This window comes from Elephas maximus, chromosome 7, assembly GCF_024166365.1.
Source record: "Elephas maximus indicus isolate mEleMax1 chromosome 7, mEleMax1 primary haplotype, whole genome shotgun sequence".
Classification (NCBI taxonomy): Eukaryota; Metazoa; Chordata; class Mammalia; order Proboscidea; family Elephantidae; genus Elephas; species Elephas maximus.
In genome coordinates, this window is record NC_064825.1 from 112,984,698 (window position 1) to 112,999,150 (window position 14,453).

Here is a 14,453-nt window from a genome sequence, read left to right on the forward strand (position 1 = left end):
TCAGTTGCAAAAGGACAAATATTGTATAAGACCACTATTATAAGAACTCGAGAAGTAGTGTAAAGAGAGAAGAAAATATTCTTTGATGGTTATGGGGAGGGGGAGGGAGGGTGGGAGAGGGGTACTCACTAATTAGATAGTAGATAAGAACTACTTTAGGTGAAAGGAAAGACAACACAAAATACAGGCGAGGCCAGCACAACTGGACTAAACCAAAAGCAAAGGAGTTTCTGGAATAAACTGAATGCTTTGAAGGCCAGTATAGGGGTTTGGGGACCATGGTTTCAGGGGACATCTAAGTCAATTGGCATAAAAAATCCATTAAGAATACATTCTGCATCCCACTTTGGAGAGTGACATCTGGGGTCTTAAACGTTAGCAAGCAGCCATCTAAGATGCATCAATTGGTCTCAACCCACTTGGAGCAAAGGAGAATGAAGAACACCACGGGCAGAAGGTAATTACAAGCCCAAGAGACAGAAAGGGCCACATAACCAGAGAGTACATCAGCCTGAGATCAGAAGAACTAGAAGGTGCCCGGCTACAACCGATGACTACCCTGACAGGGAACACAACAGAGAACCCCTGAGGGAGCAGGAGTGCACTGGGATGTAGACCTCAAATTCTCATAAAATGAACAGACTTAATGGTCTGACTGAGACTAGAAGGACCCTGGTGGTCATGGTCCCAGACCTTCTGTTGGACCAGGACAGGAACCGTTCCCAAAGTGAACTCTTTCAGACAGGGATTGGACTGGACGATGGGTTGGAGAGGGATGCTGGTGAGGAGAGAGCTTCTTGGATCAGGTGGACACTTGAGACTACGTTGGCATCTCTTGCCTGGAGGGGAGATGAGAGGGTGGAGGGGATTAGAAGCTGGCGAAATGGGCATGAAAAGAGAGAGTGGAGGAAGGGAGTGGCTGTCTCATTAGGGAGAGAGCAATTGGGAGTATGTACAAAGGTGTGTATAAGTTTTTGTGTGAGAGACTGATTTGTAAACTTTCACTTAAAATACAATAAAAATTAAAAAAAAAAAAAAGATGGAAGCATCCAAAGTGCCTATCAATAGGTGAGTGGATAAGCAAACTACGGTACATACACATGATGGAACATTACGCAATGGTAAAGAACAATGATGAATCCACAAAACATCTCACAAGATGGATGAATCTGAAGGTCATTATGCTTGGTGAAATAAGTGAATACAAAAGGAGAAATATTGTGTGAGACTACTATTATAAAAACTCAAGAAACCACTAGGGTCCACTTGGCCAGTAGTCCTTGCGAATGAATGTCTCATGTCTCAGGAGTAACTGGAGCAGCAGAGTGAAGGAGCAGAGGGAAGGGGCTTAAGGATCAAAAGAGAAGCTTACATTTCTTTCACTTTGATATTCCTTTAAACATGGTGTATTTAAGAAAACTTTCAGGTAACAGAGGCTTACTTCTAAAAGAAAAAAATTGTATTTTAATAATCTGGGTGAGTAGAAAATGCTTAGAATACATATATAACCTGATTAATAGAATAAACATGTTACTTTGTTAGCACATACTGTCGGGTAGGCATAATCTGGTCTGATAAAAGAATACTCAGGTCTTCAAGCCAGGCTCTCAACTGGTGTACACAGGTGGGTTTCAGGTGAAACATCAAGAAAATGTGGGCTCTGTTTTGTTTTTGTATGCCAGGTTGAGTTATGAAGGTATTTGTTTTGTTGTGTTTTATTTTTTACTTTGTGAGAGTGATTTTATGGCTATCCTAAGAATCTTAAAAGGGTCTGAAACATATTAGAAGAGAATTACCATCTCTAAAGGAATGGAGCTCAGAGCAGAGAATATGAATGGAAGGATGAGACCACTACACTGGGCTCCGTGATGGATGGTTAGGTCATTGATAGGCTATTGCTGTCGTTACTTGCCATGGAGCAACTCTAATTCATAATGACACTATGTACAACAGAATACTATGTCATCTGGTCCTGTGGCATCCTCATAATTACCAATATGTTTGAGTACAAGTAGGAACTATTGTACCAATCCATTTCACTGAGGGCCTCCCTGGTCCTCGCTGGCCTTCTACTTCACCAAACATGATGTCTTTTTGTGATTCATAAAGTTTTCATTGATTAATTTTTAGAAGTAGATCACCAGGCACTTCTTCTAGTCCATCTTAGTTTGGAAGCTCCACTGAAGCCTGTTCACCATGGGTGACCCTGTTGGTATTTGAATTACCAGTGGTATCATGACAACACTCAAGCCACCACATTATACAAACTGACAGAGGACATTGAGAGGACAGTAGGACAAACGGTGTTTTTGAGAGAGTAGAGAATAGAAAGACACAAGATTAGAAGAGAGAATATATATCAGAATATGTACAAAATTCACTGGATACAAATTTTACTCATGTAACATCGTACATAAAAAAGCAATACCATTGTGTTACAACTGTGTAACATCATTACTTACTTGTGATATGATAGATATTTTTTACACGTCAAGCCATGTACTAAGCACTTTGTATACAACATCCCCTTGAAGTTTTCCTAAAACCATATGAGAAAATTATTATCATTCCCATTAATATATAAGGAAACTGAGGTTTGGGGAAATCAGATATGTTTTCCAAAATGTTTACCAGTTGCCCTTGAGTAGACTCCAACTCTTGGTGACCCCATGTATATCAGAGTAGAACGACGCCCATAGGGTTTTCAACAGCTGATTTTTCAGAAATAGATCACTAGGCCTTTCTTCTGAGTTACCTCAGGGTAGACTCAAACCTCCAACCTTTCAGTTGGCAGCATATTGACCACTTTAACAACCCACATTTAGAGCAATTGAAATAACTGACATCAGAGTTCACACGGAGATCTGTATATTGCTCACCTCGTTAAATGTATAACACTGTGCATATCTTTACATTGGTTAGATCCTCGATTATTCACAATACTGCAATGTATGCAGGGCTGCTGAAATAATAAATAATAATAACAGCAATAATAATATTAATAACATAACTGATATTCGTTTCAGCATTTCTCAGATAAGATCTACAAAAAACCTGCATCAGAAACACTTGGGTTGAGGCGGAGCCAAGATGGCGGAATAGACAGACGCTTCAGGCGAGCCCTCTTTACAACAAAGACCGGAAAAAACAAGTGTGACCAGTATATCTGTGACAAGCCGGGAGCCCTGAGCAACAAAGGCAAGCTTACACAGCAAACTGAGGGGCAGGGGAAGGAAGAGACCTTTCAAAGCGGAGAGGAGTTACCAGCCCTGAATCGCGGGGAGCCCTCAGGCACCATTCCTGAGCGGCTGCGGTGGCGGGCTGGTCCCAGCGTTCAGCCGCAGTTTCCTCAGGGAGAAGCAGCCAGCCACAGAGCCCACTCATACCTCTGGAACCTGAGGAGAAGGGTGCTCTCAGCAAAAGCTAAGTACTTGCCTATATTTTACCGCGCCCCGCCCCCCACCCCAGCCCAACTTCAGCAGCTGAATCCCTGGGCCTGAGATAGGCCCTGCTGAGCACCTAGAGCCATCCTCCCGGCCTTGGGGAAGGAAAAAACTTGCAATTCGGGGGAAAAGATAATTTGCTAGCTCCGTTAACCAGGGGAGCTCAGGAAAGAAGCGGCTCCTGTCCAGGCATAAACTGTCTGTGGACATTGAGCACCTTTCCCTTCTGCATGGACCTGTGTGGGCCTATTTCGGGAGAATAGGCCCTTGTGGGCAAACTCTAGCCATTTCAGCAGTGCAGTGGAGAGGTGGGTGTTTGACGTTTGACATTGCTTTGCCTATTAAACAAGGCCGTCACCTACCCACATTAGGGACCTAAGGACTAGTAGCTCCACTCTGGTCACCCAGCCACCTGCGACAGAGGTCCAAAGATAACTAGTACCTTCCAGTCCTTACAACCAAAAACTTTGGGTGCCCATGGTCCTTGTGCGAAAGCCACCCACCAGCATGCCCTAGGGAACAGAGACAAGTTTTCCTGAGAGACACTTGGGGGTTGGTTCTCAGCCCCCTGCCTTGTTCAGAGAGTGACCCCCTGCTGCAGTCAGATACCAGTATATACGCCAATCACTCCAGCCCCTCTAAGACTGTAGGACAGATCCTGTCCACACACTTGATATCAGCTACCTGGAAACCTGAGCTGAATTCATACAAGAAAACTGAATGGACTCCTAGACTGATATACCTGATAACAGCTCTAGCCATCTGGGGAGAGGACACCAGAGCACCAAAGGCGAAAATAATCAAGCTAGTTCACTCAAACAACCCATAGGGGTATATCAAAACAAAACAAAGCAAGAAGCTATGACACAGTAAGCAAACATAAACTAATCCATTGACTTATAGATGGCTCAGAGACAACAGTCAATATCAAGTCACATAAAGAAACAGGCCATGATCACCTCAACAGGCTCTCAAAACAAAGAATCCGGGGATCTTTTAGATGAAAGTGCATTCCTGCAATTCCCAGATGCAGAACACAAAAGTTTAATATACAGAACTCTTCAAGACATCAGGAAGGAAACGAGGCAATACACAGAACAAGCCAAGGAACACACAGATAAAGCAACTGAAGAAATTAGAAAGATTATTCAGGTACATAATGAAAAGTTTAATAAGCTGGAAAAATCCATAGACAGACAGCAATCAGAAATTCAGAAGATTAATAATAAAATTACAGAACTAGATAACTCGATAGAAAGAGGAGCAGAATTAAGCAAGTAGAAGCTAGAATTTCTGAACTCACAGATAAATCATGTGGCACTAATATATTTGAAGAAAAATGAGATAAAAGAATTAAAAAAAATGAAGAAATCTTAAGAATCATGTGGGACTCTATCAAGGGAAATAACCTACGAGTGATTGGAGTACCAGAACAGGGAAGGATAACAGAAATACAAAGAAAATTGTTGAGGATTTGTTGGCAGAAAACTTCCCTGAATATTGTGAAAGATGAGAAGATATCTTTCGAAGATTCTCATTGAACTCCACATAAGGCAGATCTTAAAAGAAAGTCACCAAGACTTGTTATAATCAAGCTTGCCAAAACCAAAGATAAAGAGACAATTATAAGAGCTTTTTTTTTTATAAGAGCAGCGAGGGATAAAAAAAAAATCACCTACCAAGGAGAGCCAATAAGAAAAAGCTTGGACTTCTTGGCAGAAACCATGCGGGCAAGAAGGCAATGGGATGCCATATTTAAAAAATTGAAGGAAAAAAATTGCCTCCCAATAATCATATATCCATCAAAACTGTCTCTTAAATATTAAGGTGAAATTAAGACATTTCCAGATAAACACAAGTTGAGAGAATTCGTAAAAACCAAACCAAAGCTACAAGAAATACTAAAGGGAGTTCTTTGGTTAGAAAATCAATAACATCAGGTCTCAACCCAATACTAGAATACTGGGCAGAGCAAGCAGAAGTCAACCCAGACAGGGAAATCCAAAAAAACAAAGCAAGATTAAAAAAAAAAAAAAAAGCCCCACACAGGGTAACAGCAATGTTATTATAGAAAAGAAGACAACATTAAAATAATAAAGAGGGACTAAGAAATGTAATCATACACCTTCCACATGGAGAGGAAGATATGGTGATACAAAGATATAAAAGTTAGTTTTAAATTTAGAAAAAGAGGGGTAAATAATAAGTTAACCGCAAAGGAGAGAAACTATCCTACTCATCAAAATAAAATATAAGGGAAAAATACAGACTCAGCAGAAACAAAATCAACAACAACAAATGTGAGGAAAGGACAATATATAAAGAAAATCTACTCAGTGCATAAAATCAAGTGGGAAAAAGAAACTGTCAACACACAAAAAAAGACATCAAAATGATGGCACTAAATTCATACCTATCCATAACTACCCTGAATGTAAATGGACTAAATGCACCAATAAAGAGACAGAGTGGCATAACGGATTAAAAAACAAGATCTGTCTATATGCTGCCGACGAGAGACAGACCTTAGACTTAGAGACACAAACAAACTAAAACTCAAAGGATGGAAAAAAATAAATAAAGCAAACAGCAATCAAAAAAGAGCAGGAGTGGCAATATTAATTTCTGACAAAACAGACTTGAAAGTTAAATCCATCAGAAAGGATAAGGAAGGACACTACATAATGACTAAAGGGACAATACACCAAGAAGTTATAACCATATTAAATGTTTATGCACCCACCGACAGGGCTGCAATATACATAAAACAAACTCTGTCAACATTGAAAAGTGAGATAGCTCCACAATAACAGTAGGAGACTTCAACACACCATTTTCAGTGAAGGACAGGACATCAGAAAGAAGCTCAATAAAGACAAGCAAGATCTAAATGCCACAATCAACCAACTTGACCTTGTAGACATATACAGAACACACCACCCAACAGCAACCAAGTCTACTTTCTTTTCTAGTGCACATGGAACATTCTCTAGAGTAGACCACATATTAGGTCATAAAGCAAGCCTTAGCAGAATCCAAAACATTGAAATATTCCAAAACATCTTCTCTGACCACGAGGCCATAAAAGTGGAAATCAATAACAGGAAAAGCAAGGAAAAGAAATCCAACCCTTGGAAACTGAACAATACCCTGCTCAAAAAAGACTGGATTATAGAAGACATTAAGGATGGAGTAAAGAAATTCATAGAATCCAGTGAGAATGAAAACACTTCCTATAAGAATCTCTGGGACACAGCAAAAGCGGTGCTCAGAGGTCAATTTATATCCCTAAATGCACACATCCAAAAAGAAGAGAGGGCCAAAATCAAAGAACTATCCCTACAACTTGAACGACTAGAAAGAGAGCAACAAAAGAAACCCACAGGCACCAGAAGAAAACAAATCATAAAAATTAGAGCTGAACTAAATGAAATAGAAAATGGAAAAATAATTGAAAGAATTAACAAGACCAAAAGCTGTTTTTTTGAAAAACTCAATAAAATTGATAAACGACTGGACAAACTGACAAAAGAAAAACAGGAGAGAAATTAAATAACCCAAATAAGAAATGAGATGGGCAATATTACAACAGACCCAACTGAAATTAAAAGAATTATATCAGATTACTATGAAAAACTATACTCAAACAAATTTGAAAACCTTGAAGAAATGTATGAATTCCTATAACACACTACCTACCTAAACTAACACAAACAGAGGTAGAACAAATAAATAGACCCAAAACAAAAGAAGAGATTGAAAAGGTAATCAAAAAACTCCCAACAACAAAAAAAACCCTGGCACATATGGCTTCACTGCAGAGTTCTACCAAACTTTCAGAGAAGAGTTAACACCACTACTACTAAAGGTATTTCAGAGCATAGAAAAGGACGGAATACTCCCAAACTCATTCTATGAAGCCACCATATCCCAGATACCAAAACCAGGTAAAGACACCACAATAAAAGAAAATTATAGACATATCCCTCATGAACGTAGATGCAAAAATTCTGAACAAAATTCTAGCCAATACAATTCAACAATATATCAAAAAAATAATTCACCATGACCAAGTGGAGTTCATACCAGGTATGCAGGGATGATTCAACATTAGAAAAATAATTAATGTAATCAGCCACATAAATAAAACAAAAGACAAGAATCACATGATTTTATCAATTGAGGCAGAAAAGGCATTTGACAAAGTTCAACACTCATTCATGATAAAAACTCTCAACAAAATAGGAATAGAAGGAAAATTCTTGACCATAATAAAAGGGATTTATACAAAGCCAACAGCCAACAGCCAACATCACCCTAAATGGAGAGAACCTGAAAGCACTCCCATTGAGATTGGGAACTAGGCAAGGATGCCCTTTATCACCACTCTTATTCAGCATTGTGCTGGAGGTCCTAGCCAGAGCAATTAGGCTAGATAAAGAAATAAAGGGCATCCAGATTGGCAAGGAAGAAGTAAAAGTATCTCCATTTGCAGATAGAATCCTCCAGAAAACTACTGAAACTAAGAGAAGAGTTCAGCAGAGCATGGGGATACAAAATAAACATACAAAAGTCAGTTGGATTCCTCTACAACAACAAAAAGAACATCGAAGAGAAAATCACCAAATCAATGCCATTTACAGTAGCCCACAAGAAGATAAAATACTTAGGAATACATCTTACCAGAGATGTAAAAGACTTATACAAAGAAAACTACAGTACACTTCTGCAAGAAACCAAGAGACTTACATAAGTGGAAGAACATACCTTGCTCATGGATAGGAAGACAACATTGTAAAAATGTCTGTTCTACCAAAAGTGATCTACACATTTAATGCAATTCCGATCCAAATCCCAAGGACATTCTTTAATGAGATGGAGAAACGAATCACCAATTTCATATGGAATGGAAAGAGGCCCTGGATAAATAAGGCATTATTGAAAAAGAAGAACAAAGTGGGAGGCCTTACTTTACCTGATTTTAGAACCTATTATGCCGCCACAGTAGTCAAAACAGCCTGGTACTGGTACAACAACAGATACATGGACCAGTGGAACAGAATTGAGAATCCAGACATAAATCCATCCACGTATGAGCAGTTGATATTTGACAAAGGCCCCAAAACAGTTAAATGGAGAAAAGACAGTCTTTTTAACAAATGGTGTTGGCAGAACTGGATTCCCATCTGCAAAAAAATGAAACAAGACCCATACCTCACTCCATGCACAAAAACTAACTCAAAACAGTTCAAAGAACTGAATATAAAATCTAAAACGATAAAGATCATGGAGGAAAAAATAGGGACAATGTTAGGAGCCCTAATACATGGCATAAACAGTATACAAAACATTATAAAGAATGTAGAAGAAATACTAGATAACTGGGAGCTCCTAAAAATCAAACACTTATGCTCGTCCAAAGACTTCACCAAAAGAGTAGAAAGACTACCTACAGACTGGGAAAAAGGTTTTAGCTTTGACATTTCTGATCAGTGCCTGATCCCTAATGTACATGATACTGCAAAAACTCAACTGCAAAAAACATATAACCCAATTAAAAAATGGGCAAAAGATATGAATAGACACTTCACTAAAGAAGACATTCAGGTAGATAACGGATGCATGAGGAAATGCTTGCGATCATTAGACACTAGAGAAATGCAGATCAAAACTACAATGAGATTTCATCTCACTCCAACAAGGCTGGCGTTAATCCAAAAAACACAAAATAATAAATGTTGGAGAGGTTGTGGAGAGATTGGAACACTTCTACACTGCTGGTGGGAATGTCAAATGGTACAACCACTTTGGAAATCGATTAGGAGCTTCCTTAAAAAGTTAGAAATAGAACTACCATACGATCCAGCAATCCCACTCCTTGGAATATATCCTAGAGAAATAAGAGCCTTTACACAAACAGATATATGCACACCCATGTTTATTGTAGCACTGTTTAGAACGGCAAAAACATGGAAGCAACCAAGTTGCCCATCAACGGATGAATGGATAAATAAATTATGGTATATTCACACAATGGAATACTACGCATCAATAAAGAACAGTGAGGAATCTGTGAACCATTTCATAACATGGAGGAACCTGGAAGGCATTATGCTGAGTGGAATTAGTCAGTTTCAAAAGGACAAATATTGTGTAAGACCACTATTATAAGAACTTGAGAAATAGTTTAAACTGGGAAGAAAACATTCTTTTGTGGTTATGAGAGGGGGGAGGGAGGGAGGGTAGGAGAGGGGTATTCACTAATTAGATAGTAGATAAGAACTACTTTAGGTGAAGGGAAAGACAGCACACAATACAGGGGAGGTCAGCACAATTGGACTAAACCAAAAGCAGTTTCCTGAATAAACTGAAAGCTTCAAAGGCCAGCATAGCAGGGGCAGGGGTCTGGGGACCATGGTTTCAGGGGACATCTAAGTCAATTGGCATAATAAAATCTATTAAGAAAACATTCTGCATCCCACTTTGAAGAGTGGCGTCTGGGGTCTTAAACACTAGCAAGCAGCCGTCTAAGATGCATCAATTGGTCTCAACCCACCTGGATCAAAGGAGAATGAAGAACACCAAGGACACAAGGTGATTATGAGCACAAGAGACAGAAAGGGCCACATGAACCAGAGACTACATCATCCCAAGACCAGAAGAACTAGATGGTGCCTGGCTACAACCAATGACTGCCCTGACAGGGAACACAACAGAGAATTCCTGAGGGAGCAGAAGAGCAGTGGGATGCAGACCCTGAATTCTCACAAGACCAGACTTAATGGTCCAAGTGAGACTGGAAGGACCCCAGTCGTCATGGCCCTCAGACCTTCTGTTGCCCCAGGACAGCAACCATTCCTGAAGGCAATTCTTCAGACATGGATTGGACTGGACAATAGGTTGGAGAGGAATGCTGGTGAGGAGTGAGCTTCTTGGATCAGGTGGACACTTGAGACTATGTTGGCATCTCTTGCCTGGAGGGGAGATGAGAGGGTGGAGGGGGTTAGAAGCTGGCGAAAAGGACATGAAATGAGAGAGTGGAGGGAGAGAGTGGGCTGTCTCATTAGGGGGAGAGTAACTGGGAGTGTGTAGAAAGGTGTATATGGGTTTTTGTGTGAGAGACTGACTTGATTTGTAAACTTTCACTTAGAGCACAATAAAAATTATTTAAAAAAAAAAAAAAAGAAACACTTGAGTTACTTGACAGAAAGCAGGTTCCTGTGTTTAACCCATATCTTGTTAAATTGAAATCTCTGGGGTGGAGTCCAGGTTGTTCTTATGTGCTCTGAATTTGAGTACCACTGTTTACATGAGTGTTTACCATCTCTCAGGCACTGCGCTCAGCCCTCACGTGGGTTATCTCCTTTAATCTTGACAATAACCATGTTGATGGTGGTTGCTGTTCAGTTGATTCCCTCAACAACCCTATTGTTGTTTTGTGTATTGATAACAACCCCAGTGAGAGATAAATTATATCTGTGTTATAATATGAAAAAAAATTAAGGCTTACCTAGGTTGATTGGTGATTTCTCCAAGGTTCCACGGCCTTTATGTCATGGAGACAAAACTTAAATCCAAGTTATTTGCTTAAAAGTCAAATGTATTTTATGATACCCCAGCCATCTCCAGTTTGAGCAGTCAGCTCTGTTTTCTGAGACATACTTCACCTCCATCATGACATATAATGACAATCTGTTTCTAAGCTGAAAAACTCCTTCACAAACCCACTCATTTGGGAAAACAAATGATCTGACATTTGGTCAGGCTGACTGTTTTGCGGGCAGATTTCTTTTTCCTTTGTGTGTCGGTAAAGAACACAAATGCCAGGGATTACTGGTGCCAGGAAATACATGTGAGTACCACACAGTTCTGCTGGTGGTTTTAGGGTAAAAACACATCATTATGAGACCACCCAGAAAAGAGATTCTGTTGACTTGATTCTCTTCAGAATCAGGGTGGTCCACTTATTCATTCATTTATAATTCCTTCGGCTAACGTTCATTATATATTTGTTATATGCCACAGACTATTCGAAGCACTAGGGGTATAGTAATAAAACTGACAAAAATCCCTGTTTACACCCTTGTTGTTGTTGGTAGCTGCCGTCAAGAAGATACCAATTCATGATGCCCTGTGTGTTATGGAGTAGAATTGCTCCATAGGGCTTTCAAGGCTGTTACCTTTTGGAAGCATGTTGCCAGGCCTGTCTTCTGAAGTATCTCTGGTTGGGTTTGATGCACCAACCTTTTGGCTAGTAGTAGAGTGCTTACAGTTTGTGCCACCTAGGCACCTAGGGGCTCCATTAATATTCTAGTGAGCTCCTATCTCCTCTTGCCGCCAGTGACACAGTGTATTCGTGAAAAGGTGCATGGATCACTATATTGCTACAGACAATTTGAAGACTCAGTGACTTCCTCCAGTTATCTTCTGTTCCTTCACATTATTCCTAGAAGAATGTTATGAAGAATTATAAAGCAATTTGTAAATCTGTGGAGAGTTCTTAACAAAGTAGTAAAATCCCTGAAGGAATATTTTTGAAATATGTGTTCAGATTTTTGATTGTCACAAAGATTGAGGCCCCTCCTGGCCATTTAGTATCTAGGAGACAAAGATGAAAGATGTCTTGCATCCATGGGGCAGCCTCTTACAAACAAAAATGTCCCACTTCTCATACACAGTCTTAATAGACATTTGTGCATGTGAAACTCTTTATAATAAGTTTTAATACAATGCAATGACTAAAAATTAAGATCGTAATATTTTTGTTTGGAATTTTACCAAGAATTATTCACTTTTCCAGAAAAAAAAGTTATATATCCACAAAATATATTTTATAAGGTTTTAATATATACCAGCTTGCTTAGGAATTAAAAATTGAGGAAAGGTTGTTATTTGTTTTGTTTGGGAGTTTATCAGGAATTGTTCTACTTGTAAGAAAAATCTTGTTACCAATGAAAATGTCACTTCTGATATTTGAATCATGGGTATATTCATATGGATTCTTTATTTATGTGTGTGTCTGTTTCATTAAGTATTTCAGCATTTACATATTCAGACTGACATTGTTTTATATAATTCCTGTATTATAATTATTACAACATACTGTTCTCCATTTATTTAACTTTATATTAGGCTTAGTCTATTTCCATACATATATATGTTTATAAGTAGTTTAAATGATCTGTAAATTTCATTTCAGGAGTATAAAGAAGGCATTACAAAATGTTTGTTACTGTAGAATAAGGCTAAATGCTAATTTTTGATTCTGTAGAATAATACTAAATGCTAATGAGGAATAATGCCAAATGCTAATGTTTGGTACTTTAGAATAATGCTAAATTCCAGACTTTTTGACACTGAAAGACTCACAATGATGTCACATTTGATTCACTTGGCATAACTGGATGGATTCTGTCATTTACCTCCACTCTGAAATTTTGCCCTGATTCTCAGTCTAGTCCTCACCCTTGGGATTTGTGATGATTGCACCAAAGGCCCCTGTTGGGTAGCTGAGGGGAAAACTTTGTATTTGCAGAAGAGGAGAAGGTCCTCATTTTGTAAACTGGGGACCTTCCTACCTCTCATGGGATCTGAACAACTTGTCCACTCATTTCCTTCTGGGAAATCAGGGAAGGGAGAGTTTCCCTGGATGTTTTAAATTCAATTAGATCCTCTCCCACCTTTTTTTTTTTTAAACCCATCCCCCACTTTTCCTTTTTTCATAACATTTAACATTATCTACAAAGTTATTTGTCTATTCCTACAGAACAGAATCTCCATAAGAATAAGGAACAGCTCCTGCCTAGAACAGCACCTGAGGCTCAAAAAATTTTATTTTGAAAATAATGAACAGACTCCAGCAGCATTGTGGCTGTACTGGTACAAATGCTTTTACTGGAATGAATGTATTGAGACTCAGAGAACTACCTTTACTTTCTTAAGTCAAGATTCCTGCTCAGAACTCCTAGTTCTAATACCTTTACTTTTGACCACATCACATATACCTGGTACATAGGATGTCTTCAATTTATATGAGTTGAGGAAATTAAACCCCATTTGTAGGTGAGGTTCCTTTAGCCATGGAGAGGGGCAATCACACTATGACTGAGTTTATGCTGGTGGGCTTCACAACAGACCCTGTGATGCAGTTGATCCTATTTGTGGTGGTCCTTGGTGTGTACTCTGTGACCCTGGTGGGAAATATCACACTCATAACGTTGATCTGTAATGATTACTGGCTTCACAAGCCCATGGATTATTTCATTGGCAACCTGTCATTCCTGGATCTCTGGTATTCCTCTGTGTATATCCTGAAGATCCTAGTGACCTGCATCTCTGAGGACAAAAGCATCTCCTTTGCTGGCTGTGTTGCTCAGTTCTTCTTTTCTGCTGGGCTGGCATATAGTGAGTGTTGGCCGCCACAGCTTATGACCACCACAGTTTATGACTGCTATGTGGCCATCTCCAACCCCTGGCTTTATGCTCAGGTCATGTCAAAAAGACTGTGCATCTATTTGGTTATATATTCCTATACTGGATGTTTCATCAATGCAATAATACTCACCAGTAACACATTCACATTGGATTTTTGTGGTGACAATGTCATTGATGACTTTTTCTGTGATGTCCCACCATTGGTGTAGTTGGCATGTGATGTGAAAGACAGCTACCAGGAGGTGCTGTAGTTCCTCCTGGCCTCCAATGTCATTACCCTCACTGTGCTTATAATCGTCTCCTACCTCTTCATCATTGTTGCCATCTTGAGGATCCGCTCCACCCAGGGCCGCCTCAAAGCCTTTTCTACCTGTTCTTCCCATTTGATCTATGTCACCTTATATCTTGGCACCTTTCTCTACATTTATTCTTGCCAAGCTCCAATTATTCCCTTGAGAAGGACAAAATGGTTTCTACCTTTTATTCATGTTGAATCCCATGATCTATAGTCTGAGAAATAAAGATGTGAAAGAGGGTCTGAAAAAACTCCTTAAGTTAAAACAACCAGAAGCCTAA

The 14,453-nt window shown here is 39.3% G+C and overlaps 1 pseudogene; it reads left to right on the plus strand.

Annotated features, from left to right (window-relative positions):
• The first annotated feature begins 13,522 nt into the window (after nt 1–13,522).
• Nucleotides 13,523–14,453, plus strand: LOC126080407 (olfactory receptor 1013-like; annotated as a pseudogene).